Consider the following 25581-nt stretch of genomic DNA (forward strand, 5'->3'; position numbering starts at 1 on the left):
CACAATTACATTGAAAATCTAACCACAGTATTTGTCTGTTCAAAGTAAATATTCTAGACTAATAGAATTACAATAAGGATTATAATTTTAAGAGAGTACAGTATTATTCTTTTTTTTTTTTTGATTTGAGTCAATACAATACTGAATACAAAACATTTTCATTTGTACTGGTCCCCCATGGGAATCGAACCTACAACCCTGGCATTGCAAGTGCCATGTTCTACCAACTGAGCCACACAGGACACTCAGGTTATGAATAAAACTGCCAACAGGCAAATACAATTGACCATGGAAGACTGCTCACTCAAAGCCTGTTAGGATACTATAAAGGATAAGGCACAGAGTATATCTGATATTATAGGGAACTTTGGTTGGATATTGCACTCAGTGACAGAGGTGTCTATTAATAACAAAAACCTTAATGACTTGAATAATACTCTTCATACCATCTCCTAGAGGGCATAGGTGCCTCCTCCCTCTCTCCTTGTCTCCAGTTAAAACTTGAGCTCCAGCAGGTAGCGGATGCGACACTGGTTCTCCTTGTAGACCAGGTACTCGCTGTTGCAGAAGTAGCTGTCCTTGTACTGGGGCTGCTTGGTGGGTTTACCCTGAGGCACAGCCACCTGCTTACCATCCAGAGTCAGGAAGATGTCCTTGGACGGGTCTGAAACAACACAACAGTGTTTACTACACAACCATACTGATGCCTTCTGGATTTCGTCTGACCATCTACCAGATGTTTAGACATACAGTGACCACTTCATTAGAGTATATATGGAGACAGACTGGCCATGGCTGAGACAATAACAGTGAATGGATATTGTCACCAGGGTAAGGGAGTGAGTTGGTCTTAGACCAGGGGTGAGCTGTGAGTGGTGGTGCTGTACCTGGTTCCACCTGTCCTCTAGCCACCACGCTGTCGTAGCCCGCAGGAGCCTTCCTCAGGGAGTTGTCGTCCTTAGTGATGGTGTGCTCCTTCCCTAGCACCACCTCATTCAGAAACATCACCCTTGTGTCTTTAGACGTATGCACTACACAGGGAAAGGACACAGAGACATGGCTGTTAGGGAGGTCCTTTAAACCGCCTAGAGTCGTTGTCCACACCCCTGCGGAAATCAAATTAGCATAATAAGCTAGATATGCTTTTTTGCATGGGCTGCGTCTCAATCCACAACATCCACCGATGTCGGCCATCCGCATCTGCGGTGAAAGGTGGCAGAGCTAGAGAGGTGTTTGTCAGACCAGGAGACATCCCGAAAATCGGACTTCTCACGAAAACGTCTGTAGCGTCTCAACGGTTTGGCCGACAAAAACTATTATGAACCCTCTATGGCGAGATAAGGCTCTCTACCCCCATAAGCATCCTGGGACTCATTTGAAGTCGATATCGCCAATCTGCCAACTTCTGTTTGTAGCGTCTGAACAGTTTGGGCTACACACTAATATGGCCCCTCTTACGACCACATACATGTCAGTTGTTTTGCTCTAGGACAACCACAGGCCTCACAAGACTTGTCTGAAGGTAGCCCGGTAAGAGTTTCAAAAATGAATGGAAGTATACATGGAAGTAGTTAAATGTGGGCCCCCCCCCCACAAAAAAAGGGGTTAAATATGTATCCCAAAAAATTAATTCCTGATCTTCCTTATATCTCTCAGATATATTCAGACTCCCTGACTTTTTCCATATTTTGTTACGTTACAGCCTTATTTTAAAATAGATTAAATAGTTTTTTCCCCCCTCAATCTACACACAATACCCCATAATGACAAAGTAAAAACAGGTTTTTAGATTTTTTTGCAAATGTATAAAAAAATTAATAAACGTAAATATTACATTAACATAACTATTCAGTCCCTTTACTCAGTACTTTGTTGAAGCACCTTTGGAAGCGAATACAGCCTTGAGTCTTCTTGCGTATAACGCCACAAGCTTGGCACACCTGTATTTGGGGAGTTTCTCCCATTCTTCTCTGCAGATCCTCTCAAGCTCTGTCAGTTTGGGTGGGGAGCGTTGCTGCACAGCTATTTTCAGGTCTCTCCAGAGATGTTTGATCGGATTCAAGTCCGGGCTCTGACTGGACCACACAAGGACATTCAGGGACTTGTCCCGAAGCCACTCCTGCGTTGTCTTGGCTGTGTGCTTAGGGTCGTTGTCCTGTTGGAAGGTGAACCTTCGCCCCAGTCTGAGGTCCTGAGCAGGTTTTCATCAAGGATCTCTCTGTACTTTGCTCCGTTCTTCTTTCCCTCGATCCTGACTAGTCTCCCAGTCCCAGAGTTCAATCTAGGTTTCATCAGACCAGAGAATCTTGTTTCTCATGGTCTGAGAGTCCTTTAGGGGCCTTTTGGCAAACTCCAAGCGGGCTGTCATGTGCCTTTTATTGAGGAGTGGCTTCTGTTTGGCCACTCTACCATAAAGGCCTGATTGGTGGAGTGCTGCAGAGATGGTTGTCCTTCTGGAAGGTTCTCCCATCATCACAGAGGAACTCTGGAGCTCTGTCAGAGTGACTATCGGGTTCTTGGTCACCTCCCTGACCAAGGCCCTTCTCTCCTGATTGCTCAGTTTGGCCGGGCAGTCAGCTCTAGGAAGAGTCTTTGTGGTTCCAAACTTCATCCATTTAAGAATGATGGAGGCCACTGTGCTCTTGGGGACCTTCAATGCTGCAGAATTTTTATTGTACAATTCCCAAGATCTCCTTTGTTTTGTTGATGTTGAGTGAGAGGTTATTTTCCTGGCACTACACTCCCAGAGCCCTCACCTCCTCCCTGTAGGCGGTCTCGCCATTGTTGGTAATCAAGCCTACTACTGTTGTGTCGTCTGCAAACTTGATGATTGAGTTGGAAGTGTGCTTGGCCACGCAGTCATGTGTGAACAGGGAGTACAGGAGGGGGCTGAGCACGCACCCTTGTGGGGCCCCAGTGTTGAGGATCAGCGAAGTGGATATGTTGTTTCCTACCTTCACCAACTGGGGGCGGCCCGTCAGGAAGTCCAGGACCCAGTTGCACAGGGCGGGGTTCAGACCCAGGTCCTCAAGCTTAATGATGAGCTTGGAGGGTACTATGGTGTTGAATGCTGAGCTATGGTCAATGAACAGCATTCTTACATAGGTATTCCTCTTGTCCAGATGGGATAGGGCAGTGTGCAGTGTGATGGCGATTGCATCACCTGTGGATCTATTGGGGCGGTAAGCAAATTGAAGTGGGTCTAGGGTGACAGGTAAGGTAGAGGTGATATGATCCTTGACTAGTCTCTCAAAGCACTTCATGATGACAGAGGTGAGTGCTACAGGGTGATAGTCATTTAGTTCAGTTACCTTTGCTTTCTTGGGTACAGGAACAATGGTGGCCATCTTGAAGCATGTGGGAACAGCAGACTGGGAAAGGGAGAGATTGAATATGTCCATAAACACACCAGCCAGCTGGTCTGTCCATGCTCTGAGGACGCGGCTATGGATGCCGTCTGGGCCGGCAGCCTTGCGGGGGTTAACATGCATAAATGTCTTAATCACGTCGGCCATGGAGAAGGAGAGGCCACAGTACTTGGTAGTGGGCCTCGTCAGTGGCACTATGTTATCTTCAAAGCGGGCAAAGAAGGTGTTTAGCTTGTTTAGCGAGACGTCGGTGTCGGCGACGTGGCTGGTTTTCTTTTTGTAGTCCGTGATTGTCTGTAGACCCTGCCACATACGTCTCGTGTCTGAGCTGTTGAATTGCGACTCCACTTTGTCTCTATACTGATTTTAATTGCCTAATCTAACTTTAATTGCCTTGCGGCGTGAGTAGCTACACTGTTTGTATTCTGCCATATTCCCAGTCACCTTGCCATGGTTGAATGCGGTGGTTCGCGCTTTTAGATTTGCGCAAATGCTGCCGTCTATCCACAGTTTCTGGATATGGTAGGTTTTAATAGTCACAGAGGGCACAACACTTCCTGATAAACTCAGTCACTGTTTCAGTGTATTCGTCAAAATTATTTTTGGAAGCTACCCGCAACATATCCCAGTCCGCGTGATCAAAACTATCTTGAAGCGTGGATTCCGATTGGTCAGACCAGCGTTGAATAGTCCTTAGCACGGGTACTTCCTGTTTGAGTTTCTGCCTATAGGAAGGGAGAAGCAAAATGGAGTCGTGGTCAGATTTGCCGAAAGGAGGGCGGGGGAGGGCCTTATAACCATCCCGGAAGTTTGAATAGCAATGGTCGAGGATTTTAGCAGCGCGAGTACAACAGTCGATATGTTGCTAGAATTTCAGCAGCCTAGTCCTCAAATTTGCTTTGTTAAAATCCCAGGCTACAATAAATGCAGCCTCAGGATATGTGGTTTCCAGTTTGCATAAAGTCCAGTGAAGTTCTTTGAGGGCCGTGGTATCGGCTTGAGGGGGATATACACAGCTGTGACTATAACCGAAGAAAATTCTCTTGGGAGATAATACGGTCGGCATTTGATTGTGAGATATTCTTGGTCGGGTGAACAGAAGGACTCGAGTTCCTGTATGTTACTACAATTACACCATGAGTCATTAATCATGAAACACACACCTCCGCCCTTCTGCTTCCCGGAGAGATATTTATTCCTGTTTGCGTGATGAACTGAGAACCCATCTGGCTGGACCGATTTCGACAGAATATCCCAAGAGAGCCATGTTTCCGTGAAACAGAGTAGTTTACAGGCCTTGATGTCTCTCTGGAAAGAAATCCTTGCCCATAGTTCGTCGACTTTGTTAACCAAAGATTGAACATTAGCGAGTAGGATACTTGGAAGTGGTGGGTGGTATGCGCCTCCTAAGTCGAACCAGCAGGCCGCTCCGAGTGCATCTCCTCCGCCGGCGATGTTTTGGGTCAGCCGCTGGAATCAGTTCAGTTGCCCTAGGGAGAGCAAACAAAGGATCTGCTTTGGGAAAGTCGTATTCCTGGTCGTAATGCTGGTGAGTTACCGCCGCTCTGATATCCAATCGTTTTTCCCGGCTGTATGTAATGATGCAAAACACTTTCTGAGCTAATAATGTAAAAAATAATACATTAAAAAAAAATACTGCAAAGTTTCCTAAGAGCTAGTCGTGAGGCCCCATCTTCATCGGCGCCAGGATCAGGCGTAGGCAATACCATAAGTAAATAGTTACTAAAGAGTTAATCAGGGTAATTTTTCCACAAATAGACAGGTATTTACCTTTCCATGGTAGCAAGATCTTATCTATTTTTGCTAACTTTCAATTAAAATTGATTGGAGTGAGATCATTTCTTTCTTTCGGGATATGTATACCGAGTATATCCACATCATCATCAAACCATTTTATTGGTAAACTACATGGTAATGTAAAAGTTGTATTTTTTAGTGATTCAATACTTAATATAGTAAATGTATCAAAATTTGGCTGTAATCCAGAGATTAGAAATATTATCTAGATCCTCTGAGGCTGTGGAGGGATCCAAGTTGTGGAATTAAAAGAAAACATGAATCATCAGCGTACAATGACACCTTTGTTTTTAAGCCCTGGATTTCTAATCCCTTGATATTATTGTTGGATCTGATTTTAATAGCTAACATTTCGATGGCCATAATAAATAAATATGCAGTTAGTGGACAACCTTGTTTTACTCCTCTTGACACTTTCTGAGAAGTAGCGATTATTTACTATTTTACACCTAGGGTAACATCATTTTAACCCATTTTATAACAGATTCTCCAAAATAGAAATGTTCCAGGCATATATACACACTACCATTCAAAACTTTGGGGTCACTTAGAAATGTCCTTGTTTTCGAAAGAAAAGCATTTTTTTTGTCCATTAAAATAACATCAAATTGATCAGAAATACAGTGTAGACATTGTTAATGTTGCAAATGGCTATTGTAGCTGGAAACGGCTGATTTTTTATGGAATATCTACATAGGTGTACAGAGGCCCATTATCAGCAACCATCAGTCCTGTGTTCCAATGGCACGTTGTGTTTGCTAATCCAAGTTTATCATTTTAAAAGGCTAATTGATAATTGGAAAACCCTTTTGCAATGATGTTAGCACAGCTGAAAACTGTTGTGCTGATTAAAGAAGCAATAAAACTGGCCTTCTTGAGACTAGTTGAGTATCTTGAGCATCAGCAATTGTGGATTCGATTACAGGCTCAAAATGGCCAGAAACAATTAACTTTCTTCTGAAACTCGTCAGTCTATTCTTGTTCTGAGAAATTAAGGCTATTCCATGCGAGAAATTGCCAAGAAACTGAAGATCTCGTACAACGCTGTGTACTACTCCCTTCACAGAACAGCGCAAACTGGCTCTAACCAGAATAGAAAGAGGAGTGGGAGGCCCCGGTGCAGAACTGAGCAAGAGGACAAATACATTAGAGCGTCTAGTTTGAGAAACAGACGCCTCACAGGTCATCAACTGGCAGCTTCATTAAATAATACCCGCAAAACACCAGTCTCAATGTCAACAGTGAAGAGGCGACTCCGGGATGCTGACCTTCTAGGCAGAGTTGCAAAGAAAAAACCATATCTCAGACTGGCCAATAAAAAGAAAAGATTAAGATGGGCAAAAGAACAGACACTGGACAGAGGAAGATTGGAAAAAAGTGTTATGGACAGAAGAATCGAAGTTTGAGGTGTTCGGATCACACAGAAGAACATTTGTGAGACGCAGACCAAATGAAAAGATGCTGGAGGAGTGCTTGATGCCATCTGTCAAGCATGGTGGAGGCAATGTGATGGTCTGGGGGTGGTTTGGTGGTGGTAAAGTGGGAGATTTGTACAGGGTAAAAGGGATCTTGAAGAAGGAAGGCTATCACTCCATTTTGCAACGCCATGCCATACCCTGTAGACGGCGCTTGATTGGAGCCAATTTCCTCCTACAACAGGACAATGACCCAAAGCAAAGCTCCAAACTATGCAATAACTATTTAGGGAAGAAGCAGTCAGCTGGTATTCTGTCTATAATGGAGTGGCCAGCACAGTCACCAGATCTCAACCCTATTGAGCTGTTGTGGGAGCAGCTTGACCGTATTGTACTTAAGAAGTGCCTATCAAGCCAATCCAACTTGTGGGTGGTGCTTCAGGAAGCAAGGGGTGAAATATCTTCTGATTACCTGAAGAAATTGACAACTAGAATGCCAAAGGTCTGCAAGGCTGTAATTGCTGCAAATGGAGGATTCAATTATTATTTCAATTAAAAATCGTTATTTCTAACCTTGTCAATGACTACATTTCCTATTCATTTTGCTATATTTCCTATTCAAACTAATTTAATTTATGTTTTCATGGAAAAAATTAAATTTCTATGTGACCCCAAACTTTTGAACGGTAGTGTATATAAACTCCAGTTGAACTTTATCAAAAGCCTTTTCAAAGTCAGCAGGCCTGGTTCCCAGATTGTTCATAGTGTTCTATTGTTTCCAGTACTTGCCTTATATTATCTCCAATGTATCGTCCATGTAAAAAACTTGTCTGATTACAATGAATAATGTCCGACAATACCTTTTTAATTCTATGCACTACACATTTAGCTAGAATTTTTGCATCACAAAACTGAAGTGTAAGGGGCCTCCAATTTTTTAAATGGACTGGATCTTTATATTTCCCACTTGTATCCTGTTTCAGTAATAATGAAATCAGACCTTCTTGTTGCATGTCTGATAATCTACCATTTACATAGGAGTGGTTAAAACATGCTAATAACGGTCCTCTGAGTATATTAAAATAGGTTTGGTATACCTCAACTGGTATGCCATCCAGCCCTGGAGTTTTCCTGGACTTAAAGGCTTTAATTGCATCAAGAAGTTCCTCCTCTGTAATTTCGCCTTCACATTAGTATTTCTGTACAGCTGTTAATTTTACATTATAGAAAAAATTTGAAAAACAATCCATACAATTAGCTTCGGTTAGAGGAGATGGAGGAGACTGAAACGAAAACATATGCTTAAAGTACTTTTCTTCCTCTTTCAAAATATAATTTGGTGAATCATGGGTGACTCCGTCATTTGTAACCAATTTCAGTCAATTCTTTTTGGTAGCATTTCTATGTTGAAGATAAAAACATAATTTGGTGCATTTTTCCCCATATTCCATCCAGTTTGCTTTATTTTTTATAATATATTACACTTGATCTTTTTTGAATAAGTTCCTCCATTTATTTTTGTTTTTCCTCTAACTTATTCTGAGCCTCTATGGTACAGTTTTTATTGCTATCTATCTGTTCTGTTAGACCTTCTGTTTCCTTTGTTAGTATGGACTCTTTTGACCTAAATTGCTTTTATTTTAGAGATGAGTACTGAATTGCATGGCCTCTAAAGGCACATTTAAAAGTGTCCCATACAATAAGGGGATTTGCTGTCCCTATGTTATGTCGGAAGAATTCAGTTATAAATTCCTCTGTCGTAGTTAAAAACAAGTTATCATACAATAGGCTTTGATTACATTTCCAATATCCTCACCCACGTGGAAATTCAGTAAGAGTGATGTATATGCCAATTATCTGATGGTCCGACCGCATTCTGTCCCCTACCAACACTTTTTAAACTTCTGGTGCCAACGAGAATGACATAAGAAAGAAGTTTGATTGAGCCTCCGCCATGTATATCTCACTAGGTCAGGATATTTAAGCCTCCATATATCCACTAGTTCCAATATATCCATGACATTCATGATTTCCTTAAGAGCATGAGGGTGATCGTTTGTAGTGTGATTTCCTTTACGGTCCATTGAGGTATTTAAAACAGTATTATAATCTCCCACCATAATAATAGAGTCTTGTATTGCTTGCAGGGTTGAACATTTATGATATATATTTTCAAAGAAGTGTGGATCATCATTATTTGGTCCTTAAAGGTTAATGAGCCATATCTGTTTATGGTCCCATAACATATTTAAAATCAAAATTACTGTTAATTAATATCATCTCCCCTTTTGAGTTTCTTTGCCCATGGGAGAAGTATATTTCCGCCCCCAGAGTTATTTTCCCACACAACTTTATCTAAAATTGTTGAATGAGTTTCCTGTAAACAATAGATATTATATTCCTTCTCTTTGAGCCAGGTAAATATTGTTCTTCTTTTCTTATTATCTGCTAAGCCATTACAATTATAACTCGCTATACTTATTTCACGATCTACCATAATGAGATACAAGTTTCAAATCTATTTATCATAATATATGTTTCTAAATGTACCATTAAAAAGTACCATAGTGATTGAGTGTCCATATAGCTGTACCATGATATTTGCATTGCTACTAAGTAACCCTCCAATTGTTCTCCACTATTCCAACCGCTAAAGCCCCTCCCCATTCCAAGTTGGGTTTTCATTCCAGTGAACGGCAGACCACCCCCGTCCCCCCGGATCCGTAGGCCCCCCGAGAGGCCGTAACGTAACAAAATGTGGAAAAAGTAAAGGGGTCTGAATACTTTCCGAATGCACTGTAGGAGAGACACTTAAAAAACTAAAGGAAGTTTATTTTGAAGTGTCTGTCCTAGAGTGCATTCGGAAAACATTCAGACCCCTTGACTTTTTCTACATTTTGTTACGTTACGGCCTCATTCTAAAATTGATTAAATTCATTTTTTTCCTCATCAATCTACACACAAGGCATCCTGTTTCCATTGATCATCCTTGAGATGTTTCTACAACTTCATTGGAGTCCACCTGTTGTAAATTCAATTGATTGGACATGATTTGGAAAGGCACACACCTGCCTATACAAGGTCCCAAGAGCAAAAACCAAGCCATGAGGTTGAAGGAATTGTCAGTAGAGCTCCGAGACAGGATTGTGTCGAGGCACAGATCTGGGCAAGGGTACCAAAAAATGTCTGCAGCATTGAAGATCCCCAAGAACAAAAATGGCCTCCTTCATTCTTAAATGGAAGTTTGGAACCACCAAGACTCTTCCTAGAGCTGGCCGCCCGGCCAAACTGAGCAATCAAGTGAAAAAAGGGCCTTGGTCAGGGAGGTGACCAAGAACCCGATGGTCACTCTTGACAGAGCTCCAGAGTTCCTCTGTGGAGATGGGAGAACCTTCCAGAACGACAACCATCTCTGCAGCACTCCACCAATCAGGCCTTTATGGTAGAGTGGCCAGACTGAAGCCACTCCTCAGTAAAAGGCACGACAGCCTGCTTGGAGTTTGCCAAAAAGCCGCTCCTTCCAGCTGTTCTTCATCTTGTCTTTGAACTTCTTCTCAAAGTCTTTGATGGCTTTGTCTGGGCTGACGGAGTGGTCTGATAGGTTTGACTGTCCTGTTTCCCCCTGTAGGGGAGGAGAGAGGATTTCGTGCTTCAACCCTGGATGCTCAAGAGATGAACAGTTTAGATATACTAAAGTTGACACAGGAATGTGTAGCAAACTACCATCTTGTCTTTGTCTGAAATTAAGCTTACCACTCTCCCCCATCTGGTCCAGCAGTATTAACAGGCAACGACTCTAAGCACACAGCGAAGACAACACAGGAGTGCCTTCGGGACAAGTCTCTGAATGTCCTTGAGTGGCCCAGCCAGAGCCCAGACTTGAACCCGATCGAACATCTCTGGAGAGACCTGAAAATAAATGTGCAGTGATGCTCCTCATCCAACCTGACAGAGCTTGAGAGGATCTTCAGAGAAGAATGGAAGAAACTCCCAAATACAAGTGTGCCAAGCTTGTAGCGTCATACCCAAGAAGACGTGAGGCTGTAATCGCTGCAAAAGGTGCTTCAACATAGTACTGAGTAAAGGGTCTGAATACTTAGGTAAATGTGATATTTCCGTTTTTTAAATTCCCCATTTGCTTTGTCATTTTGGGGTATAGAGGAAAATGTAAAAAAAAAAAAATCCATTTTAGAATAAGGCTGTAACATAACAAAATGTGGAAAAAGTCAAGGGGTCGGAATACTTTCCGAATGCACTGTAATGCTGGGGTAGAACCTCACCGTATTTAGCAGACTTGCTGATCTCCGAGGCAAAGTAGATGCCCCTGCCTACACGGCCCCCTGACTTTGGCATGAAGTGACTATGCAGGCCACCCTTCAAGATGGCCGCAACCACCGCCACATTGGTGCCGTGCCACAGCAGACGTCGGTTCTCCAGGCTGTCATTCTCCCTGAACCGCTCCGCCTGCCGAAAACAATACCCACACACAGATATGTAGATAGGAGTACAGAATCCTTGACCTAACGCACAAACATAGTCACTTTAATAGAGGGACCCGTGTACTTTTTAGCCAAAAAAAGAAGAGATTCTCAACTTCATTACAACAATCAAGCTCACACCAAATAAGTAATGAATCAATACAAATTCACGCTGTATTACATGCTAACATTATTATGATGAAGTAGTTGTGTCATGTGTTACCCACCTCAGTCTCGCTCTCTACCTCCCAGACATCTATAATCTTTGGCTGGCTGTGGCTATGTGCAGTGGCCTTCAGGTATTTCTCAATTACCTTTAAATTAGACAAACTAGACAGAGTTTGCAGTTGAGAGACAGATAGTTCTGGTCCAGTGAATGAGGTACTTTCTCCACCTCCATCAGCTCCTGGGTCTTCTCAGTCTCAGCCTTCAGGTTCTGGGCTATCTCTATATCAGCCAGCACCTGCAGGGAGCAGCAGGAGGAAGGAGAGATGGGATCAGGCCTGGACAAGACTACTCATCATGGTTACGGCCAGGAGTTGTACCTTTTACCAAAACTCTGGGTCCTTCTTGTAGGCTATAAAAAAAAAACTATTGGCCCTAAATAGTACTGACCAATATCAATGTCATTCCACAAAGCACAATACTGTGTCAGATCTAATTAAGTACAAGTTGATCAAGTAGATCTCACCAGAAGCAACTCCTTCTTCTTCTCTATGATCTCAGAGCTGTCGATGACCGGGGGCCTGGTGCGTCCAAAGTTGTGTGGAATGGTGGTGAAGAACTTGGAGGAGTGCTCCTCCAGTTTGGTCATGCTGGTCCGGCTGGCGTTCATGGCTCCCTCAATCTCCTCCAGCACTTCAAAGCCCTTGGCGATCTGCAGCGTGCTCAGCTTCCCCAGGGGAATCTTCTTTATGTCTGGTGGTCCATAGAGAGAGAGCGCGACAACCAGGGAGGAGATGATGATTATACACATATTACCGCTCTGTCTGAGTTCATATGTTAGACACCTGCACAGTTTACATAGCTTTATGTTGACTGCTCTCCTCTACGTTGGTCAAGGTGGTTGTTGGGGAACTCGCAACACAGCTGAATAAGCTTCAGCCCAAAACAATAAATTGTACAGTCAGGCGCCATTTACATTATTGATCAGACAGACTGGGTTTTATATGGATTAGACATTTATCTCCAGATCGCCAGGCTTTACCCTCTATTTAAATGACTCTAGTTAATGATTTAGGATACCTCTTTGATCACAGAGACTTCAGTTTAACAGCCAAGTACTGTGTATAATTCCACTGAGAGTAGAATACAATACAACAAGCAGTCCAGTCAAACAGGTATGTTACATAACAGAACATGTGCAGGGATGTAGTTAGTAGAGCATGGCGTTTGCAACGCCAGGGTTGTGGGTTCGATTCCCACGGGGGGCCAGTATGAAAAAAAGAGAAAAAAAAATAAAAAATAATAATAATTACAAAATAAAAGTATGCACTCACTAACTGTAAGTCGCTCTGGATAAGAGCGTCTGCTAAATGACTAAAAATGTTTTAAAAAATGTACATAGACAGACCCCACCCATGCTTAATGACTGAGGAACAGAGGATTGATTCAGTGCTGTAGCGGTAAAGGTGGTGGGCTGGACTGAGATTGACACCCACCTAGGTCCATGCACTCCATGGCCTCTTTGAACATGTCGTTGCTAAAGATGAGATGGATGAGCTTCTGTGTGGGGTTATTCAGGGTGCAAGGCAGGATGTTTTTGGGCCCCTTGACAATCTTCCCATCAACATTGTCCACCTGCAAAAGCCAGACGAGAGCATGTTATAGAGAGATAACAAATTGACACAGCAAAGCAATAATGAGTGAGAGTCAGTGTAAAGTTGCAGTCTGACCACCTATCTATCAGAGTCCCTAGCAGTCCTGAGATCCAGCACACCACCGTTACCTTGACCTCTTTATCCTGGTCTCCATCCACCTCTATAAGGGTGTACTTCCATGGGTGAGACACAAAGTTGTCCCGCTCCTTCCAGCTGTTCTTCGTCTTGTCTTTGAACTTCTTCTCAAAGTCTTTGATGGCTTTGTCTGGGCTGACGGAGTGGTCTGATAGGTTTGACTGTCCTGTTTCCCCCTGTAGGGGAGGAGAAAGGATTTAGTGCTTCAATCCTGGATGCTCAAGAGATGAATAGTTTAGATTTACTAAAGTTGACACAGGAATGTGTAGCAAACTACCATCTTGTCTTTGTCTGTAATTAAGCTTACCACTCTCCCCCATCTGGTCCAGCAGTAGTAACAGGCAGCTATATCCAACACTTGAATGACATAAAACTTGTTGTTGTTATTTCCAATATTGGTCTGATTCAGCATGCAGTCATAATCTTCATACACCTGTGGGTGGGGAACATGATTTAGGTCATGTTTCCACATTACATTTGAGTAATTTAGCAGGCACTCTTATCAAGAGCAACTCACAGGAGCAATTAGGGTTAAGTGCCTTACTCAAGGGCACATCAACAGATTTTTCACCTCCGCAGCTCAGGGATGTGAACCAGCGACCTTTTGATTACTGGCCCAATGCTCTTAACCGCTAGGCTACCTGCCGACCCATTGAACATTTGCACTGCACAGTCTGTCCTACTGATGTGACTCCAAGGCTGATCAAACAAATCATTAAGTCAAATACCTATAGCTAGTGACAGTTTATCAGATTCTGCAACATATAATTGAGTAACACACACAGCATCACATTGGTCTTTTGAAACCGCTATAACTGTATGCAGCATGTACAGTACAGTAGATATGTGACCTCACACACTCATTACAACAGAGCAAAATGTTGTATTTTGTATTTACTAGGGATCCCCATTAGCTGTTGCCAAGGCAGCAGCTACTATTCCTGGGGTCTAAACACATAAGGCACTTACATCACACATAAAACAAAATATAAAACAGTAAATCATATAACATTATTACACCACTACATATCTACAATACAAAATGTATAATACCACCTTACAACAATATTACAATGTATGTACACTACCAGTCAAAAGTTTGGACACACCTACTCATTCAAGGGTTTTTCTTTATTTTTACTATTTTCTACATTGTAGAATAATAGTGAAGACCTCAACACTATGAAATAACACACATGGAATCATAAAGTAACCACAGAAGTGTTAAACAAATCAAAATATGTTATATTTGAGATTCTTCAAATAGCCACCCTTTGCCTTGATGACAGCTTTGCAAACTCTTGGCATTCTATCAACCAGCTTCATGAGGTAGTCACCTGGAATGCATTTCAATTAACAGGTGTGCCTTCTTAAAAGTTAATTTGTGGATTTTCATTCCTTCTTAATGCGTTTGAGCCAATTAGCTGTGTTGTGAAAAGGTAGGGGTGGTATATAGAGGATAGCCCCATTTGGTAAAAGACCAAGTCCATATTATGGCAAGAACAGCTCAAATAAGCAAAGAGAAACGACAGTCCATCATTACTTTAAGACATGAAGGTCAGTCGCAATAACCATCAAGCACTATGATGAAACTGGCTCTCATGAGGACCGCCACAGGAATGGAAGACCCAGAGTTATCTCTGCTGCAGAGGATAAGTTCATTAGAGTTACCAGCCTCAGAAATTGCAGCCCAAATAAATGCTTCACAGAGTTCAAGTAACAGACACATCTCAACATCAACTGTTCAGAGTGGACTGTGTGAATCAGGCCTTCATAGTCGAATTGCTGCAAAGAAACCACTACTAAAGGACACCAATAAGAAGCAGATACCTGCTTGGGCCAAGAAACACGAGCAATGGACATTAGACCGTTGGACATTTTTGAGAAGAAGAAGGAGTTTGAGATTTTTGGTTCCAACCACTGTGCCTTTGTGAGACGCAGTGTGGGTGAATGGATGATCTCTGCATGTGTAGTTCCCACCGTAAAGCATGGAGGAGGAGGTGTTATGGTGTGGGGGTGCTTTGCTGGTGACACTGTCTGTGATTTATTTAGAATTCAAGGCACACTAACCAGCATGGCTACCACAGCATTCTGCAACGATACGCCATCCCATCTGGTTTGGGCTTAGTGGGACTATCATTTGTTTTTCAACAGAACAATGGCCCAACACACCTCCAGGCTGTGTAAGGGCTATTTTACCAAGAAGGAGAGTGATGGAGTGGTGCATCAGATGACCTGGCCTCCACAATCCCCCGACCTTAACCCAATTGAGATGGTTTGGGATGAGTCGGACGGCAGAGTGAAGGAAAGCAGCCAACAAGTGCTCAGCATATGTGGGAACTCCTTCAAGACTGTTGGAAAAGCATTCCAGGTGAAGCTGGTTGAGCAAATGCCAAGAGTGTGCAAAGCTGTCAACAAGGTAAAGGATGGCTATTTGAAGAATCTCAAATATAAACTATATTTTGATTTGTTTAACACTTCTTTGGCTACTACATGATTCCATATGTGTTATTTCATAGTTTTGATGTCTTCACTATTATTCTACAATGTAGAAAATAGTAAAAATAAAGAACAACCCTTGAATTAGTAGGTATGTCCAAACTTTTGACTGGTACCGTATGTGTAGAGTGAGTGTGCTAGCGTGTGTACGCATGTGTCTGTACCTGTGTGTGTGTCTCTTCACAGTACCTGCTGTTCCATAAGGTGTTTAAAAATATATATATATACATATCTGATTCTACTGCTTGCATCAGTTACCTGATGTGGAATAGAGTTCCATGTAGTCATTACTCTATGTAATACTGTGCACCTCCCATAGTCTGTTCTGGACTTGGGGATTGTGAAGAGACCTCTGGTGGCATGTCTTGTGGGGTATGCATGGGTGTCCGAGCTATATTCCAGTAGTTTAAACAGACCGCTCGGTGCATTCAGCTTGTCAACACATGATATTGACATGCATTTTTTAATGTTAGCTCTCCGTGTACATTTAAGGGCCAGCTGTGCTGCCCTGTTCTGAGCAAATTGTAATTGGGCAGTCCCTCTTTGTAGCTCCTGACCACATGACTGAACAGTAGTCCATGTGCGACAAAACTAAGGCCTGTAGGACCTGCCTTGTTGATAGTGTTGTTAAGAAGGAAGAGTAGAGCTTTATTATGGACAGACTTCTCCCAATTGTAGCTACTGTTGTATCAACATGTTTTGACCATGACAGTTTACAATCCAGGGTTACTCCAAGCTGTTTAGTCACCTCAACTTGCTCAATTTCCACATTATTCATTACAAGATTTAGATTAGGTTTACGGTTTAGTGAATGATTTGTTTCAAATACAATGCTTTTAGTTTCTGAAATATTTAGGACTAACTTATTCCTTGCCACCCATTCTGAAACTCTTTGTTAAGTGTTGCAGTCATTTCAGTCGCTGTAGTAGCTGACGTATATAGTGTTGAGTCATCTGCAGACATAGACACACTGGCTTTACTCAAATCATTAGTAAAGATTGAAACAGGTAAGGGGCCTAGACAGCTGCCCTGGGGAATTCCTGATTCTACTTGGATTATGTTGGAGAGGATTCCATTAAAGAACACACTCTGTGTTCTGTTAGACAGGTAACTCTTTCTTCACAATATAGCAGGGGGTGTAAAGCCATAACACATACGTTTTTCCAGCAGCAGACTATGATCGATAATGTCAAAAGCCGCACTGAAGTCTAACAAAACAGCCCCCACAATCTTTATATCATCAATTTCTCTCAGCCAATCATCAGTCATTTGTGTAAGTGCTGTGCTTGTTAAATGTCCTTCCCCATAAGTGTGCTGAAAGTCTGTTGTCAATTTGTTTACTGTAAAATAGCATTGTATCTGGTCAAACACCATTTTTTCCTAAAGTTTACTAAGGGTTGGTAACAGGCTGATTGGTCGGCTATTTCAGCCAGTAAAGGGGGCTTAATATTCTTGGGTAGCGGAATGACTTTAGCTTCCCTCCAGGCCTGAGGGCACACACTTTCTAGTAGGCTTAGATTGAAGATATGGCAAAAAGGAGAGGCAATATCGTCCGCTACTATCCTCAGTAATTTTCCATCCAAGTTGTCAGACCCCGGTGGCTTGTCATTGTTGATAGACAACTATCATTTTTTCACCTCTTCCACACTCAATTTACAGAATTCAAAATTACAATGCTGGTCTTTCATAATTTGGTCAGTTATACTTGGATGTGTAGTGTTGGCATTTGTTGCTGGCATGTCATGCCTAAGTTTGCAAATCTTGCCAATGAAAAAATCATTAAAGTAGTTGGCAATATCACTGGGTTTTGTGATGAATGAGCCATCTGATTCAATGAATGATGGAGCCGAGTTTGCCGTTTTGCCCAAAATTTCCTTTAAGGTGCTCCAAAGCTTTCTATTATCATTCTTTATATAATTTATCTTTTTTTAAGAGTATAGTTTCTTATTTTTATTCAGTTTAGTCACATGATTTTTCAATTTGCAGTACGTTTGCCAATCGGTTGTGCAGCCAGACTTATTTGCCATTCCTTTTGCCTCAACCCTCTCAACCATACACATTTTTCAATTCCTCATCAATCCAAGGGGATTTAACAGTTTTTACAGTAATTTTCTTAATGGGTGCATGCTTATTAATAACTGGAATAAGCAATTTCATAAATGTGTCAAGTGCAGCGTCTGGTTGCTCCTCATTACACACCACAGACCAGCAAATATTATTTACATCATCAGCATAGGAATCACTACAAAACTTATTGTATGACCTCATGCACTATATTAGGCCCAGCCTTTGGAACTTTGGTTTTACTAGATATGGCTACTATATTGTGATCACTACATCCAATGGAATTGGATAATCCTTTAAAGCAAATTTCTGCAGCATTAGTAAAGATGTGATCAATACATGTTGATGATTTCATTCCTGTGCTGTTTGTAACTACCCTGGTAGGATAACTGATAACCTGAACCAGGTTGCACGCACTGGTTACAGTTTGAAGTCTTGAGTGGGCAGCTTGATGAAAACCAGTCAATATTGAAATCACCCAGAAAATATACCACTCTGTTGATATCACATACATTATCAAGCATTTCACACATATTATCCTGATACTGACTGTTAGCACTTGGTGGTGGATAGCAGCTTCCCACAAGAATAGGCTTTAGGTGAGACAGAATATAGGTTCTGAATATAGACTGCAACACCGCCCCCATGTCTTGAACAAGGATACAGGAGCATAGTCCCTTTCATTATTAGGTTAATGCAGGGGCCAAATGTATACAGTACCTATCGCTCAGGGAGTTTCCCTCCAACGGAAACTGCTACTGTACCCTACATGTCACTTCCATGGTTTGTATAATGTAAATTAGCCTTTTCATACTCTAACCGAAGGGTGTGGTTGAACTGACCTCACAAAGCCCTTCATTGTCATAGCCTATACTGTCTTTGTAACAAGCGCTTCAATCACAGTAACACTTTCAAAGTACCTCAATCAGAGCAGGCTGGTGGAAGGAGCTATAGGAGGATGGGCTCATTGTAATGGCTGGAAGGGCATGTATGGAACGGAGTCAAATGCATTGTTTTCAGGCGTTTGCTACCATTCCATATATTCCATTCCAGCAATTACAATGAGCCAGTCCTCCTGTATCTCCTCCCACCAGCCTCTTCTAACCTATCCTATAATCTCTCCCTTCTGCTAAATCCTTCTCCTGATTCTGCCTCGTCAACCCTACACTCCTCCCTTTCCGTATCCTATGACTCGCACAGTCCCCTTTCCTCCCAGCAGGCTCGGCCCTCCTCTCCTGCTCCGTGGCTGAGTGACTCATTGCGAGCTTACAGAAAAATTGAGGAAAACTAAACTTCTGGAGGACTTATTATACTTTCCCTCCCTCCTCTCTACCTTTTCTTCCTCTGTATCCGCTGCTCAAGCCCCTTTCTATCACTCTAAATGTCAAGCTTCCGCCTCTAACGCTAGGAAACCATTTTCCACCTTCTCCCTCCTTAAAGATGCACTATGCAGAATTTGCTTCACCATTTCCTTGTTGACAAAATTCTAATAGTTTCCCTCATTTCTGTTTATGTGACAAAACAAGGAAGTATAGTGTAGAGAATCATTTTACCATCTAAAACGCTGTGAAATATATTTTCCATAATCAAAAATATTGTATTTTCAGCTGTTTGAAGCTTGTGTACAAAACCGAAAGTAAAAGACGCAAAAACAAAACTTAAGCACGGGAAGAATAGAAGTAGCGCACTTTGAACAGATCTACTGCTTCTTAGACTTGCTTTCAATGAGAATGACAGATCTATACCTCACATTTCTATATGAATTTGGTCGGGTCGCCCAAAGTTACATATTGCAGCTTTAATCCTCCACCCCTCCACTCACATTGAAAAGAAGGTTGACGACATCCGCTCCTCATTCACTCAGCCTATTGAGTTCACTGGTCCCACTCACACAGAACTGCCCTACGCCTTGACCTCTTTCTCCCCTCTCTCTTCACATGAAATCCTGCGTCTACTGAGGTCCGGCCGCACACCAACCTGCCCGCTCGACCCCATCCCCTCCTCCCTTCTCCAGACCATCCCTGGGAAACTTCTCCCAATCTCTGGGAAACTTCTTCCATTCCCTCATCCCTGACCCCTGGCTGCGTCCCCTCTGACTTTAAAAATGTCCAGACCGGTTGGTTTCCAACACTCAACCTCTCCGATGTCAAAAACTACAGACTGGTATCCCTTCTTTCTTATTTTTCCAAAACACTTGAGCATGCTGTCTCTGACCAACTCTCGCCATCTCTCTCAGAACGATCTTCTTCACCCTAACCAGTCAGGCTACAAGACAGGTCACTCAACCAAGACTGCTCTTCTCTGTGTCACAGAGGCTCTCCGCACTGCCAAAGCTGACTCTCTCCTCTGTTCTCATCATCCAGTCGCTGCCTTCGACACCGTGAACCATCAGATCCTCCTCTCTACCCTCTCAAGGCTGGGCGTCTCAGGCTCTGCACACTCTTGGATTGCATCCTACCTGGCAGGTCGCTCCTACCAGGTGACGTGGAGTGGATCTGTGTCTGCACCATGTATTATTGATACTGGTGTCCCCCTGGCTCGATTCTAGGCCCTAGCTTGACAACTCCACGGTGTCCCCCACCCAGAGTGCAAAGAACCTTGGTGTGACATTGTCATTCTCTGCAAACATCAAAGAAGTGACTCACTCCTGCAGTGTAATGCTCTACGACATCCGTAGAGTACGACCCTACCTCACACAGGAAGCGGCACAGGTCCTAATCCACTCACTTGTCATGTCCCATCTGGACTACTGCAACTCGCTGTTGGCTTGGCTCCCCGCTTGTGCCATCAAACTCCTGCAACTTATCCAGAATGCTGCAGCCCGCCTGGTGTTCAACCTTCCCAAGTTCTCCCATGCCACCCCACTCCTCTGCACACTCCACTGGCTTCCAGTCAAAGCTCAAATCCACTATAAGACCATGGTACTCGCCTACGGAGCAGCAAGAGGAACTGCCCCTCAATACCTTCAGGCTATGCTCAAACCCTACACCCCAACCAGAGCACTGCGTTCTGCCACCTCTGGTCTCTTGGCCCTCCTACCCCTACGGGAGGGCAGCTCCCACTCAGCCCAGTTCAAGCTCTTCCCTAATAGTGGAACCAGCTTCCCCCTGTATCTAGGACAGCAGAGTCCCTGCCCATCTTTCGAAAGCATCTGAAACCCTACCTCTTCAAAAGAGTATCTTAAATAATCCCACAAAAATTGACTTACTATGGCTCTGATACAGTGCATTCGGAAAGTATTCAGACCCCTTCACTATTTCCACATTTTGTTACGTTACAACCTTATTCTAAAATGGATCAAATACATTTTCTTCCTCATCAATCTACACTCAATATCCCATTATGACACAGTGAAAACAGGTTTTTTGACATTTTTGCAAATGTATTAAAAAACTACAGAAATAACATTTTTACAATAATATTCAGACCCTTTGCTATGAGACTCGAAATTGAGCTCAGGTGCATCCTGTTTCCATTGATGATCCTTGAGATGTTTCTACAACTTGATTGGAGTCCACCTGTGGTAAATTCAATTGACTGGACATGATTTGGAAAGGCACACATCTGTTTATATAAGGTCCCACAGTTGACAGTGCATATCAGAGCAAAAACCAAGCCATGAGGTCAGAGGAATTGTCCGTAGAGCTCAGAGACAGGATTGTGTCGAGGCACAGATCTGGGGAAGGGTACCAAAACATTTCTGCAGCATTGAAGGTCCCCAAGAACACAGTGGCCTCCATCATTCTTAAATGGAAGAAGTTTGGAACCACCAAGACTCTTCCTAGAGCTGGCCGCCCGGCCAAATTGAGCAATCAGGGGAGAAGGGCCTTGGTCAGGGAGGTGACCAAGAACCCGATGATCACTCTGACAGAGCTCCAGAGTTCCTCTGTAGAGATGGGAGAACCTTCCAGAAGGACAACCATCTCTGCAGCACCACCAATCAGGCCTTTATGGTAGAGTTGCCAGACTGAAGCCACTCCTCAGTAAAAGGCACATGACAGACTGCTTGAAGTTTGCCAAAAGGCACCTAAAGGACTTTCAGACCATGAAACCAAGATTGAACTCTTTGGCATGAATGCCAAGCATCACGTCTGGAGGAAACCTGGTACCATCCCTACGGTGAGGCTCCAGAGTGGCACAGTGGTCTAAGGTACTGCATCTCAGTGCTTGAGGTGTCACTACAGACCCCTGGTTCGATTCCAGGCTGTATCATAACCGGCCGTGATTGGGAGCCCCATAGGGCGGCGCACAATTGGCCCAGCGTTGTCCGGCTTTGGCCGGTGTAGGCCGTCATTGTAAACAAGAATTTGTTCTTAACTGACTTGCCTAATAAAATAAAAAAGAAAATGGTGGTGGCAGCATCATGCTGTGGGGATGCTTTTCAGCGGCAGGGACTGGGGGACTAGTCAGGATCGAGGGAAAGATGAACGGAGCAAAGTAGTTAGATGACGCAGATGCTAAGCTACAGGACTGTTTTGCTAGCACAGACTAGAACATGTTCCGGGATTCTTCAGATAGCATTGAGGAGTACACCACATCAGTCAATGGCTTCATCAATAAGTGCATCGATGACGTCGTCCCCAAAGTGACCGTAAGTACCCCAACCAGAAGCCATGGATTACAGGCAACATCCGCACTGAGCTAAAGGGTAGAGCTGCCGCTTTCAAGAAGCGAGACTCTAACCCGGACACTTATAAGAAATCCCGCTATGCTCTCCGACGAACAATCAAACAGGCAAAGAGTCAATACAGGACTAAGATTGAATCGAACTACACTGGCTCTGACGCTCGTCGGATGTGGCAGGGCTTGAAAACTATTACAGACTACAAAGGGAAGCACAGCCGCGAGCTGCCCAGTGACACAAGACTTCCAGACGAGCTAAACCACTTCTATGCTCACTTCGAGGCAAGCAACACTGAAGCATGCATGAGAGCACCAGCTGTTCCGGATGACGATGTGATCACGCTCTCCGTAGCCGATGTGAGTAAAACTTTTAAGCAGGTCAACATTCACAAGGCCGCAAGGCCAGACGGATTACCAGGACATGTACTCCGAGCATGTGCCGACCAACTGGCAAGTGTCTTCACCAACATTTTCAACATGTCCCTGTCTGAGTCTGTAATACCAACATGTTTCAAGCAGACCACCATAGTCCCCGTGCCCAAGGACACTAAGATAACCTGCCTAAATGACTACCGACCCGTAGCACTAGCCATGAACGGCAGGTAGCTTAGTGGTTAAGAGCGTTGTGCCAGTAACCGAAAGGTCGCTGGTTCTAATCCCCGAGCCGACTAGGTGAAAAACCTGTCGATGTGCCCTTGAGCAAGGCACTTAACCCTAATTGCTCCTGTAAGTCGCTCTGGATAAGAGCGTCTGCTAAATGACCAATTTATTTATTTAAGTGCTTTGAAAGGCTGGTCATGGCTCACATCAACACCATTATCCCAGAAACCCTAGACCCACTCCAATTTGCATACCGCCCCAACAGATCCAAAGATGATGCAATCTCTATTGCCCTCCACACTGCCCTTTCCCACCTGGACAAGAGGAACACCTACGTGAGAATGCTATTCATTGACTACAGCTCAGCGTTCAACACCATAGTGCCCTCAAAGCTCATCACTAAGCTAAGGATCCTGGGACTAAACACCTCCCTCTGCAACTGGATCCTGGACTTCCTGACGGGCCGCCCCCAGGTGGTAAGGGTAGGTAACAACACATCTGCCACGCTGATCCTCAACACGGGGGCCACTCAGGGGTGCATGCTCAGTCCCCTCCTGTACTCCCTGTTCACCCATGACTGCATGGCCAGGCACGACTCCAACACCATCATTAAGTTTGCCGATGACACAACAGTGGTAGGCCTGATCACCGACAACGATGAGACAGCCTATAGGGAGGAGGTCAGAGACCTGGCCGTGTGGTGCCAGGATAACAACCTCTCCCTCAACGTGACCAAGACAAAGGAGATGATTGTGGACTACAGGGAAAAAAGAGGACTGAGCACGCCCCCATTCTCATCGACGGGGCTGTAGTGGAACAGGTTGAGAGCTTCAAGTTTCTTGGTGTCCACATCACCAACAAACTATCATGGTCCAAACACACCAAGACAGCTGTGATGAGGGCACGACAAAGCCTATTCTCCCTCAGGAGACTGAAAAGATTTGGCATGGGTCCTCAAAAGTTATACAGCTGCACCATCGAGAGCATCCTGACTGGTTGCATCACCGCCTGGTATGGCAACTGCTCGGCCTCCGACCGCAAGGCACTACAGAGGGTAGTGCGTATGGCCCAGTACATCACTGGGGCCAAGCTTCCTGCCATCCAGGACCTCTATCCCAGGCGGTGTCAGAGGAAGGCCCTCAAAATTGTCAAAGACTTCAGCCACCTTAGTCATAGACTCTTCTCTCTGCTACCGCATGGCAAGCGGTACCGGAGCGCCAAGTCTAGGTCCAAAAGGCTTCTCAACAGCTTCTATCCCCAAGCCATAAGACTCCTGAACAGCTAATCATCGCTACCCGGACTATTTGCACCCCCACCCCATCTTTTTACGCTGCTGCCACTCTGTTAATTATTTATGCATAGTCACTTTAACTCTACCCACATGTACATATTACCTCAACTACCTCAACTAGCCGGTGCCCCCACACATTGACTCTGCACCGGTACCCCCATGTATATAGCCTCCCTACTGTTATTTTATTTTACTTCTGCTCTTTTTTTCAGAATACTTTTTTGTTGTTGTACTTTTTTATAAAAAAAAAATGCATTGTTTATTAAGGGCTGTAAGTAAGCATTTCACGGTAATGTCTACATCTGTTGTATTCAACGCATGTGGCAAATACAATTTGATTTGATTTGATTTGAAGTACAGAGAGATCCTTGATGAAAACCTGCTCCAGAGCGCTCAGGACCTCAGACTGGGGCGAAGGTTCACCTTCCAACAGGACAACGACCCTAAGCACACAGCCAAGATAACACAGGAATGGCTTCAGGACAAGTCTCTGAATGTCCTTGAGTGGCCCAGCCAGAGCCCGGAATGAAAATAGCTGTGCAGCGACGCTCCCCATCCAACCTGACAGAGCTTGAGAGGATCTGCAGAGAAGAATGGGAGAAACTCCCCAAATACAGTTGTGCCAAGCTTGTAGCGTCATACCCAAGAAGACTCGAGGCTTTAATTGCTGCCAAAGGTGCTTCAACAATGTACTGAGTAAAGGGTCTGAATACTTATGTAAATGTAGTCTTTCCAGGTTTTTTTTATACATTTGCAAAAAATTCTAAAAGACCTGTTTTTGCTTTGTCTTTATGGGGTATTCTGTGTAGATTGATAAGTGAAAAAAACGATTTAATCCAGTTTAGAATAAGGTTGTAACGTAACAAAATGTGGAAAAAGTCAAGGGGTCTGAATACTTTCCGAATGCACTCTATGTGGATAAAGGCATTTGCTAAATGACTAAAATGTAAAATAATGGCTGCACAGGAGGACTTTTGAGTTGAAATAGTACATAATACATTTGTCTGATAGGTGGTACAGGCAGCCCAATAAATGGTCTACTTCCTGCCTTGATATGACATGATGTCCAACTCACCTCTCCTGAGTGCTGTTCTGACAGCAAGCATTTCTCATCAGCCTTACTTTTGCCCTTAACGTGTGGCCCTGCAACCTTCAGTGCCTCTTTGGCAGAGGTAAAGGCATCCTTTGGTGTGTCAGGCTCTTGCTTCATATTCTTTCCATCCTCTTCAGTGGCTTTGGTGGAAGAGGCAACACTTCTCTTTGGTGCCATCCTTTCTCTCAAAAAGAGAAACAATGTTATGAATCATGTTGGGATCTATTTTCTTATAATTAGATGTGATGCCTAGCTTAAAAAGAATACATTAATGATTAAACATAATAGGTTTGTGCTGTACTGATATAGATTGTTTAACATAACAAGCTGTGACTAATGTGAGGAACCGTTAGGGGGGAGGCTGAGATAGACTTGTG

The 25581-nt window shown here is 43.6% G+C and overlaps 1 pseudogene; it reads right to left on the minus strand.

Moving 5' to 3' along the window:
* Positions 1–494: 494 nt before the first annotated feature.
* Positions 495–25381, minus strand: LOC121575918 (annotated as a pseudogene).
* Positions 25382–25581: the final 200 nt, after the last annotated feature.

Source organism: Coregonus clupeaformis, chromosome 10, assembly GCF_020615455.1.
Source record: "Coregonus clupeaformis isolate EN_2021a chromosome 10, ASM2061545v1, whole genome shotgun sequence".
NCBI lineage: Eukaryota > Metazoa > Chordata > Actinopteri > Salmoniformes > Salmonidae > Coregonus > Coregonus clupeaformis.